At 40.8% G+C, this 22,711-nt stretch overlaps 1 long non-coding RNA gene across 1 annotated transcript in view; it reads right to left on the bottom strand.

Annotated features, from left to right (window-relative positions):
* Nucleotides 1–526: 526 nt before the first annotated feature.
* Nucleotides 527–22,711, bottom strand: part of LOC309497999 — a 121,716-nt gene continuing 99,531 nt past the window's right edge. The window contains exons 2-3 of the long non-coding RNA XR_014205793.1: nt 1,769–2,377; nt 527–1,472 (exon numbers count right to left, since the gene is read on the bottom strand). This is a non-coding gene — a long non-coding RNA (uncharacterized lncRNA). The remainder of the gene's footprint in view (nt 1,473–1,768; nt 2,378–22,711) is intronic.

Genomic DNA, 22,711 nt, shown 5'->3' with positions numbered 1-22,711 from the left:
CCGCCCCCTGTGCCGGGAGCAGCAGCTCATTTGCATTTAAAGGAACAGACACAAAACAGTGCGTTTTTGCTCACCCTCAAAAAGCGACAATTTTAACATGCTATATAAAAATATCTGTGGGGTATTTTGAGCTAGAGCTAAAACTTCACATACACACTCTGGGGACATCAGAGACTTATTTTACATCTTGTGAAAAGGGCATTATACCACCCCTTTAAAATCAGTTCCACAATGATATTTTGTTATTACACAGGTCTATTTCTGTAATTTTACACTGTCCTGGACAGTCATTCTTTCTGTTGGATACATCAGTACACTGGTAGGTGGCGACAAGTGACTTTCTTTATGTGTAAGTCATTAAATCATTCACAAAAACACTGATTCATTCAGGAATGAAACAAGTGGTTGTCTATAGCTGCGTCCCAATTCAGAGGCTGCAACTATGGCAGAGTGCCAGTAACTTTTGTACTGGCCTTTTTTTTTGAAAGTTATACAGTGAGGAAAATAAGTATTTGAACACCCTGCTATTTTGCAAGTTCTCCCACTTAGAAATCATGGAGGGGTCTGAAATTGTCATCGTAGGTGCATGTCCACTGTGAGAGACATAATCTAAAAAAAAAAAAATCCAGAAATCACAATGTATGATTTAACTATTTATTTGTATGATACAGCTGCAAATAAGTATTTGAACACCTGAGAAAATCAATGTTAATATTTGGTACAGTAGCCTTTGTTTGCAATTACTGAAGTCAAACGTTTCCTGTAGTTTTTCACCAGGTTGCACACACTGCAGGAGGGATTTTGGCCCACTCCTCCACACAGATCTTCTCTAGATCAGTCAGGTTTCTGGGCTGTCGCTGAGAAACACGGAGTTTGAGCTCCCTCCAAACATTCTCTATTGGGTTTAGGTCTGGAGCCTGGCTAGGCCACGCCAGAACCTTGATATGCTTCTTACAGAGCCACTCCTTGGTTATCCTGGCTGTGTGCTTCGGGTCATTGTCATGTTGGAAGACCCAGCCTCGACCCATCTTCAATGCTCTAACTGAGGGAAGGAGGTTGTTCCCCAAAATCTCGCAATACATGGCCCCGATCATCCTCTCCTTAATACAGTGCAGTCGCCCTGTCCCATGTGCAGAAAAACACCCCCAAAGCATGATGCTACCACCCCCATGCTTCACAGTAGGGATGGTGTTCTTGGGATGGTACTCATCATTCTTCTTCCAGACACGTTTAGTGGAATTATGACCAAAAAGTTCTATTTTGGTCTCATCTGACCACATGACTTTCTCCCATGACTCCTCTGGATCATCCAAATGGTCATTGGCAAACTTAAGACGGGCCTTGACATGTGCTGGTTTAAGCAGGGGAACCTCCCGTGCCATGCATGATTTCAAACCATGACGTCTTAGTGTATTACCAACAGTAACCTTGGAAACGGTGGTCCCAGCTCTTTTCAGGTCATTGACCAGCTCCTCCCGTGTAGTTCTGTAGTGAGGGCGGCAGTGGCTCAGTGGTTCATGTAGGTTGTCTACAAACCGAAAGGTTGGTGGTTCAATCCCCGGTTCCACCTGACCAAGTGTCGAGGTGTCCATGAGCAAGACACCTAACCCCAGCTGCTCCCGACGAGCTGGATGGCGCCTTGCATGGCTGACACCGCCGTCGGTGTGTGGATGAGTGAGTGAATGGGTGAATGTGAGGCTATGTAAAGTGCTTTGGTGGCCATAGGTCTATGAAAGCGCTATATAAATGCAGTCCATTTACCATTTACCATTCTGGGCTGATTTATCACCTTTCTTAGGATCATTGAGACCCCACGAGGTGAGATCTTGCATGGAGCCCCAGTCCGAGGGAGATTGACAGTAATGTTTAGCTTCTTCCATTTTCTAATGGTTGCTCCAACAGTGGACCTTTTTTCACCAAGCTGCTTGGCAATTTCCCCGTAGCCCTTTCCAGCCTTGTGGAGGTGTACAATTTTGTCTCTAGTGTCTTTGGACAGCTCTTTGGTCTTGGCCATGTTAGTAGTTGGATTATTACTGATTATATGGGGTGGACAGGTGTCTTTATGCAGCTAACGACCTCAAACAGGTGCATCTAATTTAGGATAATAAATGGAGTGGAGGTGGACATTTTAAAGGCAGACTTAACAGGTCTTTGAGGGTCAGAATTCTAGCTGATAGACAGGTGTTCAAATACTTATTTGCAGCTGTATCATACAAATAAATAGTTAAATCATATATTGTGATTTCTGGATTATTAATTTTTTGATTATGTCTCTCACAGTGGACATGCACCTACGATGACAATTTCAGACCCCTCCATGATTTCCAAGTGGGAGAACTTGCAAAATAGCAGGGTGTTCAAATACTTATTTTCCTCACTGTATGTGCTTGAGTATATACGATCTGAAAACAAAACAGGGTTCACAACCTGTCTACATAAGTTCACCGTGGTCCATTTTTGTACACAATTAAATTATGAACTGTCTATTCAATCACGTGTCAACATTTGAACCACTTTAAAGTTTTTGTTGTTGTTGTTAACTTTTGTATCGTTAGATATTTGAGTAAGTTGAAACCTAATACTTGCATATAAAAGTGTAATCTGCTATTTTCTCTCCAATTTCTCCAAAGAATCTTGGGATAGGCAAGGCTACGAAGGATCCACGTTCTATCCTTTGTGACCCAGGAAAAGGATTTGTGGGCCGCATTCGAAGGAGCCTTCGAATTGGGACAGCCTTTGTCACACCGCTGTGATGCGTCCGGCCTTCGAAGGATGCAGCCTTTCAATTGGGACACAGCTTGTATGAGTAAGTTCATTCACTTAACAGAACAAGCAACAATCAAATGTTAGTCATTGAATCGTTCACTCAACCGATTTGTTCAGTATTGCTCAGAGACGAACAACAATGAATCTGTTTTAAGTAATTTCTAGTCTAAAACATAAGTTGCTCAATATTAACTGCTTGTTTATTGAACTGTTGTTACACTCACAATAGTGTTATTGGTATGAATATCAGCATGTATATAATTACCTGCAGCCTATCTGTTTTATTTTTGTTATTTAAGTAGCTGTGCAATAAGAGGGGTAATGAACAGTAATACAATTGTGCCTGGGTCCTGATCTTCCTGTCAGGTTATTATGCATGTATGTTTTTGTTTATGTATTCTTAGTTACCTATAGTGTATCTATCCATTGAAAATGAAAATCTGAAATCTGAAATGGACAGTTTTGCTTGAATCTCCTGCTTCTCAGATGCTTCTCCTGATGAAATCTCTCTCACAGCTGACTCTTTCAGAGTTTTAGAAGAGACTGTGCTCATATTTCTAAAGTCTGCAACCAAAGGTCAGTGATTTCAGTATGAATATTTTCCATCAGATTTGTTCAAAGCCAATTTATAGTTTTATGCTTTAAAGTTGAAAATTGAAACATCTTGAAAAATCTGAAGTTGACATTTGAAGATGTCTATGAAAGTGTAACCTCTAAACAATAGCATTTTCCTCTGGGTAAAGAACAGATCAAATACAAAAATTATAATTTTGAACATTACTGGTCTTATTCCACTGAAAAAATGTTTTGTCTTCATTAAAAATGTTCTTTGCCCCCATATAAATCACCTGTGAACCCCTTTTCATGATCGAATTTTTAATGGATATACTCCGGTATCACCTTGAATTTTTGTCATTGAATATCATGTTTCACTTGGAAATGTCAGATTACAGAAGTAAAATTTTATATTGTCTTCAAATGACTTTTTTTTTCTCAACAATACTAGAACTCGGTCCACTCCATACATTTCACATTTAATTATGTGTCTCTGCGCACCCTACTACGGGTCTGGGATACACTTGTTTAGCTTCAAACACCTGCAATCAATACGAATGTCATCAAAAATGTATGAGAACACTATTTTCTGTTTATGGATTTATTTATTTATTTTAATCCTGATCATAAGCAACTCTATCTCTCATTCTCTCACCCTCTCTCGCACCTCAGGGGTTTTATAGATTGAGGACAGCGATCTTTGAGATGATTGACAGCTGATTTGTTCAGTGATGATGACGTGCACGTGTCCAAGGAAAACAGACATGATGGAAAATTTGAACAGGGGCCGGTTCTAATTTCAGCTCGGAGTAATTATGATAAATGACGAGCGGGGGGCAATCAGGGGGCCATGCACTTCTCCTAGTCACCTTCAAAACGCGTGTTTGCTCAACAGAGGAATCACCGCGCATCCCAATTAACCCATCGACTGACAGGAGGATGATAATATTACAGCTGCCGCCACCTCCTGTTGTTATGGTAAACCTTTGATTCAATTGCTTTGATTTTATTTCCAAACTTATAAAGTGTTGCACGGATTTCCAAGCCCCTCTGTTGACAACAATGCAACTTCAGTCATTTTCAACGAGGTGATTGTGTCGAGCTACGGCTGTCTTAACTTAATTTAAATTTTGCTTTGAAGAGAGTGATATGTTGTATCCTCTGGACCCAATTAAAGCTGTTTTTAACCTGTGAAAAAGACTTCACGAATAACCCCAAAAAAAGCAGATCTTCACACACAGGGCTATAAAAAATGCATCTGCTGGTACTCACGGGTGTATCTGGCGTCAGATTTGATTTTGAATTCGATTTGGGAGGTTTTCCGCTGTTTTTGCAGTTCCCCCATGGTCAGTCACTTCAGTTTTTCATTGAATTGGATTTAGATTTTACACGAAACCTAAAATGGGTCTTGATTTAGTGACTGTCCCACCCCATTTTTCAGGAAGTTAACATGTAGATAGGTGATTACTTCTCCAGTGCACTTCTGGATCTTCCCTCTGTTCTCCGTGAGCGGTAGGGTCGGCAAACCGAAGTCTCGCTCCACCTACTGTGGCTTGTGTTGTGTGTGTGTCTCATTACCTCTCTGCACATCTGCCAAAACACGCACGTCTGTAGGCCTCTCCTGCGCGTCAGCTGCGTTTACCATGGCTTTGAACACCTGGCCCTGCATGTTTTATTGATTGCTTTGTTGGTTAATGCTGGATTCCCCTACAATGTCCAGAGATGGGCTTATGTATTAGGAATGCGGCACGCAATAGGTCAGGCAGGATGAAAGGAGATCCGAGATGGGGCTTTTTTTTTATGTTACCCTGAAGAACTGGAGGCTGGATCCTTCATCAGATAACTACATTTATGAGACATTTTTTTTTACTTTTTGTAGTCAACCACAGAGTATTATTCACCTCTACTGGGCATAGTCTAACAAAATATAATTTTGTCATTTATTTTCCATAGTTTTGTCCTTATATTGTCAGAAAAGAATAACATTGAGATAAGGTTAGGTTGTACCACTAGATAAGGTTGCGGCATCTCAAAAGGTGCTTAGGAAGCTATGTGACATAATGTGGCATTGTGGATATCATGCGGTTTCATGTGTTTAGCATTAACGAAGTACCCAAAATCCTCATTTACAGGATTAGTTCACTCAAGAATGACAATTGTCATTATTGAATCACCCTTATGCTGTTCAAAACACATTTTACATTGTTTCATCGGTGGAACTCAAAATGAGAAGTTTAGCAGCAAGTTCATGCTGCTCTTTTCCATATAATGAAAACATATGGTGACCAGGGGCTGCTCTAAAAATGACCAAAAACCACCATAAGAAATGAATGATTTGTTCAGGTCTTCTAAAGCAATGGTTCCAAACATTTTTTACTCCAAGGCCCCATTTGTAAACAATAATATTTTAAGGACCCATGACCTTTCCAGTTGCTCATTATTTACTTGATATTAAAATACCCACAGACTTTTATCAAATTTGTTTGTCTTATTTTAAATAATTTTAAGTCAAAAGGTCTAAAGCCGTGTGATGTGTGGGACAGACTGATATTAAGTAAATATTTACTGAGAATATAGTGTATAGCCATATATGACACATGATGATGCATTGTGCAATGTTTGTTTAATATGCATAAGTGTGAATTCGATTTTTAGAGAGTAAGTTAAATTACATCCTCTTCTTCATATAGGCTTCAGATGCAGAACATTGGATACAATGTTTATGGACTACTTTTATTGTGCAATTTTGGAAATTGAATGCCTATTAGATGGAAAAAAGCAACATCAATGTTATGCTAAACATTTCCTTTTGAATTCCAATGAAGATAAAAAGTCATGCGGGTTTGCAACAACATGATTTTGGGTTTCTTAAGTGTTTTCCGAGTAGCTGCCTGTCCTTTGTGACTCAGTATTAGCTTTAGGTTTGCATTAGCTTCAACAGTTATGGTTCCACATGACATATAGAAACAACCTAAAGTCCCTCGAATGCTGTTAATTACATCACTGATTCACCCAAGAGAAAGCAAGACAGCACACTGGCTAAAAACAGTCAGAAAATGTCACATTAATTAGAGGAAGAAGGAGAGCGGGAAAGAATGTATCACTGTGAAGTCATTAATTACATGCTTAGTTTAACCTCTTGACTCGGTTTCTATTTGTTCTAGAGGGGGTAAGACAGAAACATGCAGATGTGTCAGGACCTGCATTAACGCTCCATATTTTAGAGCCTCCGCATGCTGCAAACAGTCATCAGATGAAGGGACGCGGCGCCTTGTTGTCAGACAGTCGCTCCACGCAGACTTTTTGTTAGCGCGTACATCGGCATCTCACTGTGGTACGGCTGTTTTTTTCATTCTCGAAATGCCTTGACTTGCATTTCTCATTGTTTCCCAGCTCTCTCACCACGACTTTTGTTTGCTTAAATGCTTGTAATTGTTATGACAATGTTTAAGAAAGGGATCAGCACATAGCAGATGTTCGTAGTGACTGCTGGCACTTATACGCGTTGGAATATAACAATGGCTACTATTTATTTGAATGAAAAGGCTTGCAGCGCCGCCCGCACGTCAGATTTGAGGCCGTTCTGCTGATACGAGCGTTACTTTTCAGTCCGAGATGAATAATCTCCCCTCATGTAGACTAAACACTAAATTAAAAAGCTCTTTTTGATCTATCTCTTTCGCTGTAATAAGACGATGGTGGAAGTGCGCACCGGTGACTTTGAGAGATAAAACGTGGCGGCGGTAGCCGAGGCTTGGGATAAGGGGAAATACATTTCGCGCATATGTAACGTGGCTTGATTAACAGCCTTCCCAAGCAAAAAGCTAATTATTTTATTGAGTCAGGAGACGGAATCTCACCCGGGGGATTTGGCATTAGCTTTGGAATAGAGAAGAACTGTGTCTTTTCCCCCGCCTCTCGGACGACCAGCAGTCTGACAGAGGGATGAGCCCCAGGTATGGGTGGTCTCAGCACATGTGTATCAATAAGGAGCTTACCGGAAGAACTGCAAAAAGGAGGGAGTACAATACTGGAGCAATTTGATTCTAAGCCCCTTAGGTCAATCCGTTGAACCCTTTTTTTCCCCCACAAGGGCTTTTTTATCAGGACTCTTCCCATTTTTTCATAACTCGAAGTTCTGAGTTGGCGAGAATAATGTTTGCTGTCTTTCACCTAGTCCTTGATTCATCTATAGCACGGTTTTCAGGAACGCGGCAACGTTTTCTCTCTGGACTGTGCTAAAAAAAAAGTACCACACATTTACGTGCCCGAACAATCCATATCTGAAGTGGTGGCACTCCGACAACAAATCGCCCTCTGCGCGGGTCGGTGTCTCCAAATGCTAAGGTTAGAATTTAATTGTGACGCAAGGGGGAGAACGTGGCGGTTATGGACAAAATAGCAATGTACATGTCACAGGACGTGTTGCGAATAGTTCACTTAATACCACTGTATACACAGCGGACAGAGAGCGGCCACCTTTGCTCCCCGCTCTGCAAATCCCTGAATAAGAATGTGACATAAATTCTGCACATATAAAATTAGTAAATGCCACTGTAGCCATAGTTAAATATCACACAATTCCCCAAGGAGGCCCCTTGCAAGATACCTTGCCCTATTTTGCAATAAAAAAAGAAGGGGGGGGAAAGAAATGGATGACAAAAAAAAGAAAGGGAGGGGGGGGGGGGTTGTAGGCAAAGAAAAGACGACGGCGAAGAAGTGGTGTTGGCCACAGCTGTGCATAGTTACAATGCAGAGACAGAAAGAGAGAGAGAGAGAAGGGTTATGGTCCAGGCTTAGCCAGAGTGGCTTTTGCATTTAGCAAGACCTCCCCTCATGCCGACTCATATTGAAACTATCAAATAAAACGTGGCATCGAGAAGGCTTTCTCATATGGCTCATTAGGGGTTAAGTGCGGCCTAATCTTTTCTCTAATAAAGTTACTTTGAAGTGAGGAAAGTGGGCGGTACGGGGGCCGTTGAACATTTTGTAAATGAGCTCAGCTAAAAGCCTTGAGAGTGTGTGTGTGTGTGTGGACTTCTCAATGCAATCTGTCACTTTGAACACGTTTAGAAATGTACTCTCCTGTGAAGTCTCAGATGTGTCTCCGTCCTCTCTGGTTAGGGTTTTCTCTGCTTCGCTTTGCATGATGGGAGATTTTCCTTTTCTGTTCCGCCGCCTGTTGCTGCGCTGGCGCGGTGCCATGTGCGCAGGGGGAAGCCCCTCATTAATTTAGCCACAGATTGCTGTTAGCTCCTCGCGCTCTGGTGAGAGGTGTTTACAACAGTTTAGCGGCAAACTGTCACAGACTGAAGCCTTAATGTAGTACAGAGTCACACTGCCTGGACGGGGCTTGTTTGTTTTTTTGCGTATGTTGGCATTTTCCGTTAATAGGCAACGTTGGGCCGTCGCCAGCAGCTCTGGCAGAACGCAACAGGTCCTCTGAATGCCTGCAGGGTGCCAAGTGCTGTATCTAACACGTTGCAATATGGTTGTGATTCCAATGTAAATGTATTGTACTACAGTGAGTGCGTGTGTGCGAGCAAGCGTGTGTGAGTGAGTGTGTGTGCGAGCAAGCGTGTGTGAGTTTGTGTGTGTGTGTGTGCACACTCCATGGTGTGTTTTCTATCCATCCCACATTTTTTTAATCCTCCCGCTCCAATAGGACTGGAGGGGGGGTGAGATTCTTTTCTTCGAACAGATCATGTTAAATTACCCAAAGCCATTTAGCATCCAGCACAGAAATGGCATTTTAAACATATGGAACTCTTTATTTAATGTTTTCCTTGTTGATATACAGAATCTATAACAAATGTTAATGATTCGCAGCTGCTGAAGGGATGTCAGATGTTTGGTCGAGGCTGGAATGATGAAGAGGTGCCTCGTTCTTGCAATAATGCACATTTACTGCTGATTGGACACTTGGGTCAATTGACTCAATACTCACAGGGACAATAAAAGATAAATCGAGAACGATTTTCAAGATGTGCAGCCACATACTATAAATGTCAATCAGTACGCACTTTTTACGTATTTACTATTTAATATAATTTAAGTAATTTTGCATGCAAACTTTATTGAACTTGCATGCATACTTTTGTGGATTTTTATCTCAAATATATGCTTTTCCCATATGAAGTTGACTCGAGAGAGCCTTGACAAGTGTAACTGAAACGAGACGCGTGAGTACATATGCAGGGATACTATTTGACCTTCTTTGCATTTATGTATGTATAACCTGGAGAAATGTATGTTTCTTATTCACCACCTCTGTGATTGCCATGTTCGCCCCAACTCTGGACCATCACAGGCCTAGTTAACACACCATGCCGTGTTTCAGCCTGTCATCAAATTGACTTGATGTAGCATAGCATGGCAGCGAGAATGTTGATTTTCTGAAACCCCAGGCCTTGATTATACCTAGCCGACTGTGACCAAAGCAAATCATAACAATAATCGCACATTCTGCGGCCTCCAGGGGGGCCCATATATGAATGTGCTGTCAGTAATGTAATAACGGATGTATGGAACTTTGTTTCCAACAGCAGATCTGCTGTGATCATTATGGACAGATGACTCAATCCCCGCGGTGGTACCAGTTAGTTAACATCTTGGAAAATGAGGACAGACAGTTCTGACTTTTGAAACTTTTATAAATTAATTTTAATGCAATATTTCTATACTAATGTTAATATTTAAAATATCCATTCACGGTGTTGTGCCCAATTGTAAGTGCATTACTGTACACGTTTTTCGAGTCGAATTGAGTCTTGTCGAGTATTGAATCTGGAATATTCCTTTAAGAGAGGAATTTTATAAGACTAGGAACAAAGGAAGGAACCACAAGGTGAATTTAACTTGGAATTATCCTTCAAGCATTTATGAAATACTGTTTTCAACTCATTTTACCTGTGTAATGTAATGGATTTCTAAATATAACAGGAAATTCGATGAGAAAAAATGCACAATAAGACTTAAAGAAGTAAAATAGGTTCACTTTTGAATTCATGTTGACTTTAAGGCCTGTCAGAAGACTAGTGCAAAGCTTTTCAAACAGCCACGTACTTGAATCTAGCCAAGCTGTTGTTGTAACAGCAAACAAGTCATGCTACAAGGAAAATACCCAATTCATTACTGCATATCTCTCTTCTGACATAACATGACACAGAAACAGTGCAAAGAGCCTTCAGTCTTTGGCGCTATAATGAGAGCTTATTGGTTTAAGGTTTATGCCCTTTGGAAACCCAGCAGATACCGGCTTGGCTTTGAGGGGGAGGTGGATCTTTTTGCTAGTTTTGGCCTCAGTCCTTTGTAAAGCTGTGTGTTGTTGTTGTTTTTTTGCGCCCTTTAGCAAAATGGCTTTATTGCATTTTTGAGCAACCAGCGTAAAGCTCAAGGCTGTCAGCGACTATCCCGCTATTACCTGAACGTGTTTGTTTGACAGCCTCTATCGATAAAGATAATCTTTGATCAAACAGTGCGTATTGAACTACACGCAACTCCAAACCGATGCCTAGATAAACAACGAGCTCAATCACTGCGCTGTCAGGCGAGTGTCCTCCGCTAGCTTAACCATCCGGGCCTGTTTTCCTGACAGCTTCAGAAGAGCTTTTTTCCTCTTCTAAGGCATCGTGGAATGATCCGTTCTGACAGCGCTGGAGAATAGCATGTTTGGAGTCCACAATGGGCTTGTCACGTCTTTGTGTATTCAGATATTTACTTTGTGTTCATCTCATTTGAGCCCGTGGCACTGAATTCTCTTTCATATCGAGATAAATGTCAGAACACAATGTTGTTTTTTTTCCCCAGCTTGTTGTGCCAAATAAATATTTAGGCTCGGGTGTCACTACTGCGTTGTTTTTTTCTCGCCTTTATGCATATCTGTTTATCACCCTGCTGAGATAAGAAGCGACCGGGGAGATCGTTTGAATAATACAACAAATTAGCAAACACAACAAGTGCTTTCTATCCTTTGGCAAGCGGTGGCAAATTAAATATCTATTATTTACAGTTACATCTTGTTGCCAGAAGAGAAACAGTTTGTTTACTAAACATGCAGATGCCGAGATGAAAGCGTCGCAGTTGCATAATTCATGCACCACATGTTTGCGCGTGTAAGTCAGGCATCCTAAACTCTTCCCCATGCATAAAAAATACACCACTGTAACGCAGCAAAGCTCCCAGTATTGTTATCATTTATTCAGTCACAGTGGCATTAATATTGCACACGCGCCTCTGCCCTCCCGGTCTGTTTTCCGAGCTACCGGGGCGCCGTTCGGGAAACCCGTCGCGGCAGCGGCGAGGCCGACCTGGGTTCTGCTCTCCACCGAAAATGAATCCTTATTATAATGACACCTAGATTAGCCCAGGTGAGACAGCCCACCACCCTTCGGGGCATCTCGGCACGCCGTTTAATCCAAATGCCAATTTGGCGTGGGTTTGTTTGGCGCGAGGGAGGGTTGCATGGAGAGGGGAAGGCGCTCCTCCCAGCTTGGTGCGTCTCTAATTGGAGTGCAGGGAGCGGGTGGAACTGCCTGGCGTCAGTCAGTGTTTAGGATGCCCGGGGGCAGCGCTCTCCTGTGGGTATCAAAGTGCTCTAATTAAATGCAGGGTTCATAACGTGGTCCTCTGCATTACGGGCCGGGAGAAAGCGAGAGCGGCCGGCTGCCTCCTTGCCTTTGACTACTCTCTGCTAATTACCTATTGTCCAATTGACTTCCCATTCCACTTCATACTAAACAATGAAACCTTGCTCTCATCAGGCCGACCCCCATCTTGCTGTTTTTATTTTTTCCTCTTATTATTCTTCTTCTTGTTCCTCACCTTGTCTTAGCCTGGCCGGCCTAATTAATCTTATGGAGATCTCCCTCCGTCAGGTTCCTGCGCGCCTGGCCTCCTGTTTATAATTTGATTTGGAATGATAAAAGTATGTGTGGCTATAAAAGACGAGTGTCATTTTCCCGAGTGCTGGGACGTGCCGGGGCTATCAATCTTCCCAACGTGCCCGGCAAACTGATTTCCCAGAAAATTAACTTCAATTAATATCACAAATCCCCTCGGCGTGGCCGCGGAGGCAGGCGTCGCTTTGAAGGAGAACCTTCAAAGATGTCTCACAATGGTGTTTCGCTCGCATCCACACATGCCCTTTTGTTTCCCATAGCATAGGAAATATTTGCTGCATCTACACAAATATTCCCACATCAACATGAAAAATTGATTACGCTCGCAGAGCAGAATGCTAAAACGGAGATCGTGTTAAAATAAGGCATTCAGGACGTTTGGTTTTTTCAAGCAAACTAACAGCTTTGTATTTTAAATGGAGAGTGCTGGGGTTTATTAATTTTCTGGTCAAAATGGGAATTTTTTGGTGTAGCCCTTCAGTGTAGGAATTTAGACTGGCAACGAGCCCTCGTTCTTCATTTCTATCCAAAACATCTTTTACATTTTTTATTTAAAGCATGCATGTCATTAAATCATGCATTTCCTGGGAATTGAACCCATGACCTTGGTGTTGCTAGCGCATGCTGCCACTGTTTGAGCAACAGGAACACTAAAACATGCTGAAGCGGTGTTTGTGTGCATCTTAAACCAGCCTAAGCTGGTTTTCTGGCCTTATCTGGTTGGTCTTAGCTGGTCTGCTGGCTGGTTTTAAACGGGTTTGGCTCAGGGCTCGCAAAATCGCCTGCCCGACGTCCCAGGGCTATATTGTTTTCGATTCGGGCTACCAAAATGTATATCCGGCCTGCCCAACGGGCTATCTGAAATACTGTTCGCTTAAGTCTTGTTATAATCAGATTCAGCGCGTTCTTCATCTTCAATCCGCAGTGGCTCCGAGCAGAGCGCACGTCAGAAACAGAGGACAGGGTGTGTGTGTGTGTGTGTGTTCATCTGAATCTCATTGGTCTGTCAATGTCAGAATATTTGAGATGACCAATCAAATCAAAGTAGGCGGGCTTTATATACACAGAACAGAAGCTTCTGAGCGCGAATTTGAGCAGAGCGACTCGCTTTAGTTTACGGTCAAGTGCGAGATAAGATGTAAGTAAACTAAACATTTCCTATTTGACAGTTTTTTAGGTCATAAATGTGAAACGAATGACAAAAATGATCAGACAAACGAATATACTTTTGTCGAATTTCGCCATTTTGAACTGAAAATAGGCCTATGTAACGTGACTAATAATTAGTTTGCTGTCATTGTGAGGGGACATTAACAGAGCATTAACAAAGCCGTTTTCATGTTGGGCACAAGATTAATAATGAATGTGTAAGTATTGAGAATTAATATACAATTTGTAGCCTTCAGTAAATTAAAGTTCAGCTTTAGGAGGGGAAGAGACAGGGCAAGATGAGGAGACTGAGAGAAAAAGAAAGAGTGATGGATAAGAAGTGAGAGCAGGTATTGACAAATAATCTACTGCCCACTGACGTTGTTTTAAAGCTATTTCTTATCCTTTTTTTGGCCTTAAAATGTCTTGAAATGGACAAAAAATTGAAAAATGTAACCCCCTAATAACCTTAAATGCAGGACCTCTTTGATTATAAAGCCCTGTCTACGGCCCTGTATTAGGAATAAGATCAATAATGAATGTGTACATACTGTGAATGAATTTAATAAACTTAGGCTACCTAGCTTTCCTAGTAGCTTTCAGTAAATTAATGCGTCTGAGAAAATGATTCATAAATCAACCTATCAGATGACCCTATGTTTACTTCACTGACAGACAAAAATGAAAAGCCTATATCAGTCAAAGCTCAGCTTTAGGAGGGGAAGACAAAGAGAATATGAGTGTGATGCTGATGAGGAGAGAAAAATAATCAGCTGCCCACTTACATGGTTTTAAAGCTATTGTTATCCATTTTTTTTGGCCTTCAAAACATCTTAAAATGCACATATGTAGATCAGAGAAATAAAAATTTTCTCGAACCCCCCTGACTGAGTATGAGTGAGTATTAGACCCTAAACTAAAGTGTTACTTTTTAAAATGTTTTTATCATACCCTCATTGGGGGCTAAGTCACAGACATGACTGATTCATGTTCCATACTTGTCACACACATTTCAGTTCAGTCAGAACCAGATGCATATTTGTTGATATTTTGTGTTTTGAAAAAGTTTTTGATTCATTGTTTTGACTCCTAACCAATTTTCTACATTGAAAATTGTCTTTTTATCTGGGCTAGTAAAATTCATTTCGGGCTACCAAAATCTGAAGAGTGCCTGCCCGAAGGGCTACCAGAGATTTAGAAATTTTGCGAGCCCTGGGCTGCTTATCAGCTGGTCAGGTTGAGAGACCAGCTTAAATTATCTTAGGCTATCTTAAACTAGTTGAGACCTTTAAAGTATCTTAGGCTTGTTTAAAGTATATTAAATGAGAAAAAAATGTAAGGCGGAATCGTTTTGTTTTTTACCCATTGGCAATTAACTGGATTGGGGAAAGTGGTCTCTACGTGTGATCTTTTTTGGGGGAAATCGATCAAAGATTTTTTTTACCATTGGAATAACATGTAGCAATGAATCATTTATTGGGAACGTTTATTATGGAGGGCCATTTTTGATGTCATGTTAACTATAATTGAGTCTCACAAATCAAATTCCACTTGTTAGGACTGTTTATGTGTGGTTTTGTAGTGTTGTGTCTGCCGTCTCCCAGCGCTAGCATCTGTGGGTCGCTCGGCTGTTTAGCAGCCAGCCCTCTTCTTCTGACTGCACTCAAGAAGTCACACTACTAAAGCAGTTGGTGTCAACAACCAGCAAAACCACAGGCTACAGCGAGGAGACACACACAAATACAAATAAAATCTGTATGCTGTGGCGGGCGTTTGAAGGGTCCATTAGAGGGGCCGTTGGAGGCAGTGATGGAGGGAGATAAGTGTCAGACCCCCCGCTGCACTGCGCTGGAGTCCTGCCAGCTGTTTACTGCATCCTGGAGCCGCTGCTTGTTACTGTCTGACACAGTCAAGATCAAATATCTTTCTCTATCTCAGCTTAGAGTGGAGCCTTTCCTCCCAACAAAGCGGCTTCTGCTGACTCACAGGACCTGTGAACGGCCCGAGTGGGACAAAATATCACAGGCATTATTCTTTAAATATGTTTTGGGTTTTGTTTGCACTCAAATCTTTCTTGAAAACCCTATGAAATTGGACTTGTGTCTGTTAGTCCATGACTAATGCTCGATGTCTGAAAGAATCTCTTTCTCTGACCTTTACCTTGACTGTTCCCTGCTGGTGGAACGATCTGCCTAACTCAACCAGAGCTGCTGAGTCCGTAGCCATTTTCAAGAAATGGCTGAAGAAATATTTAATTTTTTTTATAATAATAAGTATATGTACTACGTTAGACTAAACTGGGAAGGGTCATAGCACTTACTTATTGTTGTACTATTGTTAGTTTAACTGCTTCTACTGTTCTCCTCATTTGTAAGTCGCTAAATGATTAAATGTAAAATGTATCTGAAGGCATCTGAGGGGTTGCAAGAATAATTATGCAAGAATATATATGAATAATTATGCATAAGAAAATAAGTATGAAAATAAAGTATGAGAAAATATGAAATTATGAAGACCAATAATTGTTTTTTATATTGTCAATGTGAAAGAAAAAGAAAAGATATATTGAAGACATTTACTTTGAATTTAACTCATTTTTAATCTTTTTCAGTTAACAATAAATATATATTTTTTACAATAAAATGTTCTTGCTATTAATGTCACCTTCAAATCAAAAATGACATTTATTGTTTTTTCATGGAATATTGCCCTATTTATTATGAATAATTTATTTATTAACTCCGCCAGCGTTTAAAAAAAAAAGTTGCCAGCCACCGCCAGCGTTTTTGACTATTTTCTCAAAAAAATTCAAAAAAATATGAATATCTGAACATGCATTCTATCAAAAGAAAGAACTTCTCTATTCTAGTGACAACCTGTCACTCACATGAAATCGACCAATAGCAAACCACAACCATCCAATCAATACCTGATGGACAAAATCAACTCCCGTCATTTATTCTTTTTTGAGAAGCCGTTCACTCGGATATACATAAGGAAGAAAAGTCTATCACAACTTGTTTAATACCGACTTTATACTAATCGCTGCCATTAGAGTAATTCATTCTCTTAATTATTTTTTTAAATCCAATTATTCAATGTTCTGCATGTCATCATGCAGTTCATTTCATTCATTTTTATTTTATACTTAATTTTTTTATAAAAGTACTTGTCTCATCCCAATGTCCTGTTTCGACAGGAAATACGTCATCACAGGAAAGTAACTGTGCTTGTCGAGCTATTTTATAAGGTTTTTAAAGAGACATAAAATGCTTCATCCTCACTTCTCTGATCTTGTTAGGTTTCCCGATGAATCTAAAACTTTTTTATGCCTCATGTTCCCAGCAGCTACTGTTGAAAAGGCCTTTACGTTGAGCCTGGGTTTGCTCCACAGGCGTTTACACCAACTTACCTTCCATCAATAATGCAAGATGACAGTTTCATATAGTCTGACAACAAAATAATGCCTTTATTGAGATGTCTTGAGATGCGTCAGAACCTATCGCTCACCTGCTGCTCAGTCAGGAATTCTGAGCGTGTGTGTGTGTGTGAGAGAGCGAGTGGGCTCCATGTAAAGCCAATGTTTCCTGCCTCTCTACCCTGCCTGAGGCACTGCCTCCATTGGGATGGTTTATATGCAATAGTAGGCTTCTGCTTATTGATCAGTGCTAATGTCTCAATGATCTCACACTCATGAGTCAGTTCTCTCTCTCAGTCGGGGGAAACTGCAACCCCAGCTGCTGCCTTCATGTTTCAGACTGATTTACAACTGCTCATTAATTAGCCACCATTCTAATGAAGAGACAAATCTTGTCTGCTCCTGTCTAGTGCCTGCTGAAAATAACCGCTTAGTCCCGCCTAAAGTGGTTTGCTGGTTTTAGCTCGCCACCAAGCTGTTTTTCTTTTTTTTGACAGGGTGTGTGTGCTGAGTGACTGAGAAATGAGAGACAGATCTCTTGAATGAATGATTCAATGACAAATACGTTTTTCAACATTAATTTGTCGTCAATGGTGACGATGCATAACAACAAAGCTGTTGTGGATCCACGTACCGCTTATTTGCATCCAAGTTTGTGCAGATAATTTGTGCTAAAATGTGTGCATTTGTGCATCTAGATGTGCATCGGTCGGTGGAGAGTGTGCAATCCCGTACGGACGCCTTGCCGTCGACAAAAGAGTTTTTTAATATACGTCTGCATGGCACCAGAGAAAGTTAGACCGCTCTCTGACACGTCTAACCGGCATGCATCTCGCGGTGATCACCGGGGATCGGTTCTGTGCAGATTTAGCTCATCTCAAAGGAGACTGTTGTCTCATTTTTGATCTCAGTCCATGACGTTTTTATGACTTTGTAGAATGACTAATCTCATTCTGGAAAGCTTTTGATTGGACAAAAATCTGTGTAGTGCAGGATGAGTCATCAATGTTTTTGCTCCATTTCCCAGGAGATAAAGAGTGTGCATTTTGAGTGTGTGCTAAAGATAAGTGTAGTCAAGTTTTAGGAGTATTTGTGCATATAGATTTGCATCAAAGCTCACGGACTAAATCCCACAAAACTCAAACTTAGATTTTATGGTGTTTTTCCAACGCAGTGCCACATCATTCCCTGGTCTTTATTACCCAAACGTCTTTACAAACCCAAAGCTTCACTGGTTCATGTGCGTTTGTGCATCATTCTGTCTTATTTAAAGATGAGGTCGTAATTCATCTGAGCTTGTAAAGTCTCCAGCCTCTGTGTTTGTGCTGGAGTTATTCTCTCAGCCCCTTTTGTTTCCACGTGCCTTTAAATCTCCCCTGGAGTGGACCTAAACTGGAAACAGTAAATTAAAGAACAATGCTGAGGTACTGACCCTTTAGATCTCTCTCTTTATCTTTCGCTCTCTTTCTGTCAGCTGGTGTGTTTGATTATGGAGAAAGCGAGCAGACTCTCCCTCGTTTGTTTTCATTAGGGTGATTGCCTCAACGTCTGAGCGACCTTCAGCTTTCCTCTCATTCCAGAAGAAATCTACACACACACACACACACACACACTTGTCTGTCTGTGACTAATGGCATGTGTGTACAGATTCAGTGTTAGGGTCAGCACTGGAGCATGATGGGTTTGGTGTAATGAGGGAGGGTTTGACTGACACGGTCGCAGAGTTTCTTTTCTTATTTTCACTTCTGACTTCTCTTAAGCTGGACCCCTTTATCTGGGGCTTTGCCATTAGATGCCGCCGTGTTTCGGGGCTGTTTTAAAAGGTTGTGGTGATTTCAGTTTGCGCGAATGATTTTGGAAGGATGCTTAGTTGGCTGTGACAATATCTTGTTTCTGATTGGCTGACGCTTTTTTGGGTTGTTGTTCCATGCTGCTGTGTCCTGCAGCTCAGTTATGATGCAATGCAATCTGAAAAGCTGTAGCTGAGATAAAATCCCATGTGTAACACCCACACAGTTACGAAGGAGACTCTCAGAGTCTCTAATTAAATTACACTTTAATGTCTGTACCAGGACTGGAGCTATATGTGAGTATTAATATAATCATTACATGGTGTTCTGAAATACTTGATTCTGATTGGTCAATCACAACCTTCTGCCTCAAACTTCTGCAGTTAATATTTATTTATTTATTTGTGCTCATATATGTGTTTTCACATCGATGTAGCACCAAAGCAGGTTATGTTCTTCTTTTCTTATATTGTTTCTCAGGTGTGCTGCTGAAGATGATTAATATTAATTAGTGGCAGTAGAAAGCAGGATGCTGTGGGTGGTGTTGTGTTGTGTGATTGAAGGCCTTTGTTCTGCGGAGAGGCCCATGAACTCTCCTGAGTCGGACACCCACGCAATACAAAAAAGAGAGAGAGAGAGAAAAAGCCGTTCTATTCCATCTACTGTGTTCCTTGACAAAGATGGTGAAGTATATCATAGTTTTATTGGATAAACCTCATAAAAAACGTCACATTTCACCCTAAAATCATAAGAAAAAATAAGACATATCAGAAAAATAATGCATAAAGAAAAATGTATTGACTGATTGTTTTCATGATAATTTGATAACTCATGATAACTGTAAAGTGTCCAGACTTTTTTTTATGCAAGTCATTATGGGGGTGGGGGAACGGATTTTAACAGCTGTACACACACAAGCACATTACATATGTAATTGTTTTTTTTTTTACAAAAACTAAAGCTTAGCTAATGCCAGAATTAAAAATATCTTAATGATCCTCAAAAATAGGCTTTATCTTTTTGCTATTTCTATTTCTTTCTTTTGATTTTGGGATGAACTATGCTCTGACATCACTGTTAATGGAGTGCTGCTTTTTGACGGTTTTGAACCAACATGCATATTTAAATAAACACACACTGTAAGATCACATAATACGCAATTGCTGCCAGTGGTTGACAAGTTACAGTGAGCAAAGTTAGACAAATTATATTGTGTCAGTGTAACTGGTATCCAGACAACAGACTTTCACCGCTTTCCCTTGTTTGTATTTGTACCTCATGTTTCTGTGTGCCATGGAAACAAAATTGCAGCTAAATGTGGTTGCGTGTAATGCTGTTTTTAGCACGTTTTGCAACACTAAAGCAAGCGTGCACAGCTATGTCCATTGTGAACGCCTTTTATTAACCAGGAAATATTTGGTACTATAATTTAAGACGCTAATTTAGACAGCCGAGAGGGGCAGTGAATTAGTCGTGTGACTGAATTCGAAGACACAGGCGTTCATTGTGCACGTTGCGCAAGCCCTAGGCTGCAACTTGATGAGTTTATAACTGTCAGCAAAATTGAAATTATTATCAGGTTACGTCAGTTAGCAACATTTCTCTTGGCCATACCGAGAGTGTAATTAACTTTTAGACCTCTCCGTTCGAGCCAAGTTTCTTAAAGCAGGTGTGCCAATTGAAACAAGCGCAGAGCCACCTTTTCTCGCCTTCATGTCTGTCTCGCTCTTTTCTGCTCTCTCCAGCTTTGTGTTCATGTTGAAGAACACCCGCTCTGGAGGCCCTTGTTACCGATGTGAGCGCCTTTCACTTTTCAGCCATCAACGCAAAAGCCTTTCCTTGCTTTGTAACAATTTAGCGTTCCCAGGAGACCTTGTGTTTCGAGCGAGCTTCAGTCACGCTGGCACTCTGGAATCGCTTAACGCAGCAAATTTCTCATCACCAAAGAACTGTGCTGAACTGAGAGGAAATAAAATCCAGGGCATGTTTTCAGTAAATGCATCCTGACACACTCATCTGGAAGTATATTCAAAAAGTAGTAGTTGTTGACTCACAATTGTTATTTTATTTGGCATTGGCAGTGAAAGTTTGACAGTCCTCACACAATGGGTGTTCTGAGGTAGTTTTCGGTTACTGATGAACAAACCTTAGCACATTATAAAGCACCATTTGGGCTACAGTCTTCAGTGATATATCAGCTTGTTGAGAAGAGGTGTGCTGTTCCTTTTCATTTGCAAACAAACACATAATACTCTGTTTGGTGAAAATTCATATAGACTGATATTAAAGGGATATCTGGAGACCAGGATATCATAGAGACTTCTGAGGTTCATAACCATTCAGATCATCCTAGCAATGCCCTAGTAACCATTTAAAGCACTCTTGTAACTAAATTTAATAAAATTTTCATTTATAGGGTTAACGTTATACAGATATCACAAAAATTATTTTTCTTTAAAATGTACATTACCATTTAAAAGTTTGGTGTCAGTAAGATTTTTACTTATTAAAGAAATAAATTCTTTCAGCAAGTATGCATTAAATTGCTCAAAAGTGACCGCATATTCATCAAAGAATCACAATTTGCACACAAATATTAAGCAGCACAACTGTTTTAACACATATAAGAAATGTTTTTGGAACAGCAAATCAACATATTACGCCATGTCTACACGGGACGCGACAGTCATGTCATGTCGCGGCACAACAGCTTGAGGCTGTCAATACTGGATGCTACAAAGCAACCATTGGAAACCCATTTGTTCTTCGTGTCAGAAGTAACGCAAACACTTTGGAGTACATCAGAAATAGAACTGGGCATCAGTTTACTGTCGGGAATTTGTCGCATCCAGTGTAGACAGCATCACCGATTATAATGGGTTCTATTTAGATTTGCCGTGTCGCGCCGCTCGTATCTGGTGTAGACATGGTGTTAGAATTATTTCTGAAAGATCGTGTGACACTGTAGACTGCTGGAGTAACGATGCTGAAAATTCTGCTTTGCCATCACAGAAATAAATTACATTTTAAAATGTATACAAATTATTTAATTGTAATAATATTTCACAATATTACTGTATTTACTGTATTTAGGATCAGATAAAGGCAGCCTTACTTTTGAACAGTAGTAATCATATAATGAGATCGTTTAATAACTCAATAGTCAATAGACCATAGTCAGGTTAGACGGCATATTGAATTTAACACGAGTGAAAACGAGCCTGTGAGGGATAGACTTACAGTCTTTACTTTGGCACTCACTATAGATAATGTATTTTTCACAACTTTCAAAACTGTTTCTTGGGAGTTTTTTCGGCTAAAAGTATCTACCCTGACTACGGTCTAAATAATGAAATGCAACGGTTTGTTTCTAAAGTGTTTCAGACAGTCAGTTGAAGTGTACTGTAGTTGAGTAAGTGGAAAGCGGCCCCTTTAGTGCAGGTGTGCATCTCTCCGTTCACATTCCAGGGGCCCTCCATCACTAATGAAGGATGATTCCTGGATCTCTGTTTATTTACTAGATTCCAAACCAGATCGGGCCAATTTAAAGGTTCACCCCCCACCTCCCCCCCACCCCTTTCTCTTCTCTCTCTCTCTCTCTCTCTCTCTCTCTCTCTCTCTCTCTCTCTCTCTCTCTCTCTCTCTCTCTCTATCTATCTCTCTCTTCTCTCTCTCTCTCTCTCTCTCTCTCTCTCTCTCTCTCTCTCTCTCTCGCTCATCCATTGATACATGGTTAATGGTTGTCAGATGTGGCAGTGTTAGTGGGGCTCGAGATGTATTTGTTTGCTCTGGCTGATTTCCTCAGACTAAACTGGTATCGGTCCTCTCCAGTTGGTTTATATCAAAACATGAGTGACTGTGGCGGCTCCACCTGGTAAAACAAGATGGGAGCCGGACTGACAGGAGTGTAACATCTTTCTTAACATACGAGCAGTTTACTGAGCGAAGCCACCTGACCTACGCTTGTTATTTTAGTGCTTAATCCTGCAATGTGGATGGGAGATAAGGAACGTGTGAAAATAACATTTCTGTGTTTGTCTGCAAGAGCAGGCCAGACTGAATTATGGGACACGAACACTACATGCCACACTTTATATTTAGTTTAGCGGGTTGTTGCGGGAGAAGGAACATAT

Source organism: Leuciscus leuciscus, assembly GCF_965113295.1.
Source record: "Leuciscus leuciscus genome assembly, chromosome: 4".
In the NCBI taxonomy this organism is placed as follows: Eukaryota; Metazoa; Chordata; class Actinopteri; order Cypriniformes; family Leuciscidae; genus Leuciscus; species Leuciscus leuciscus.
Note: the sequence above shows the minus strand (reverse complement) of the source record. Positions and strands in the feature narration are given on the sequence as shown.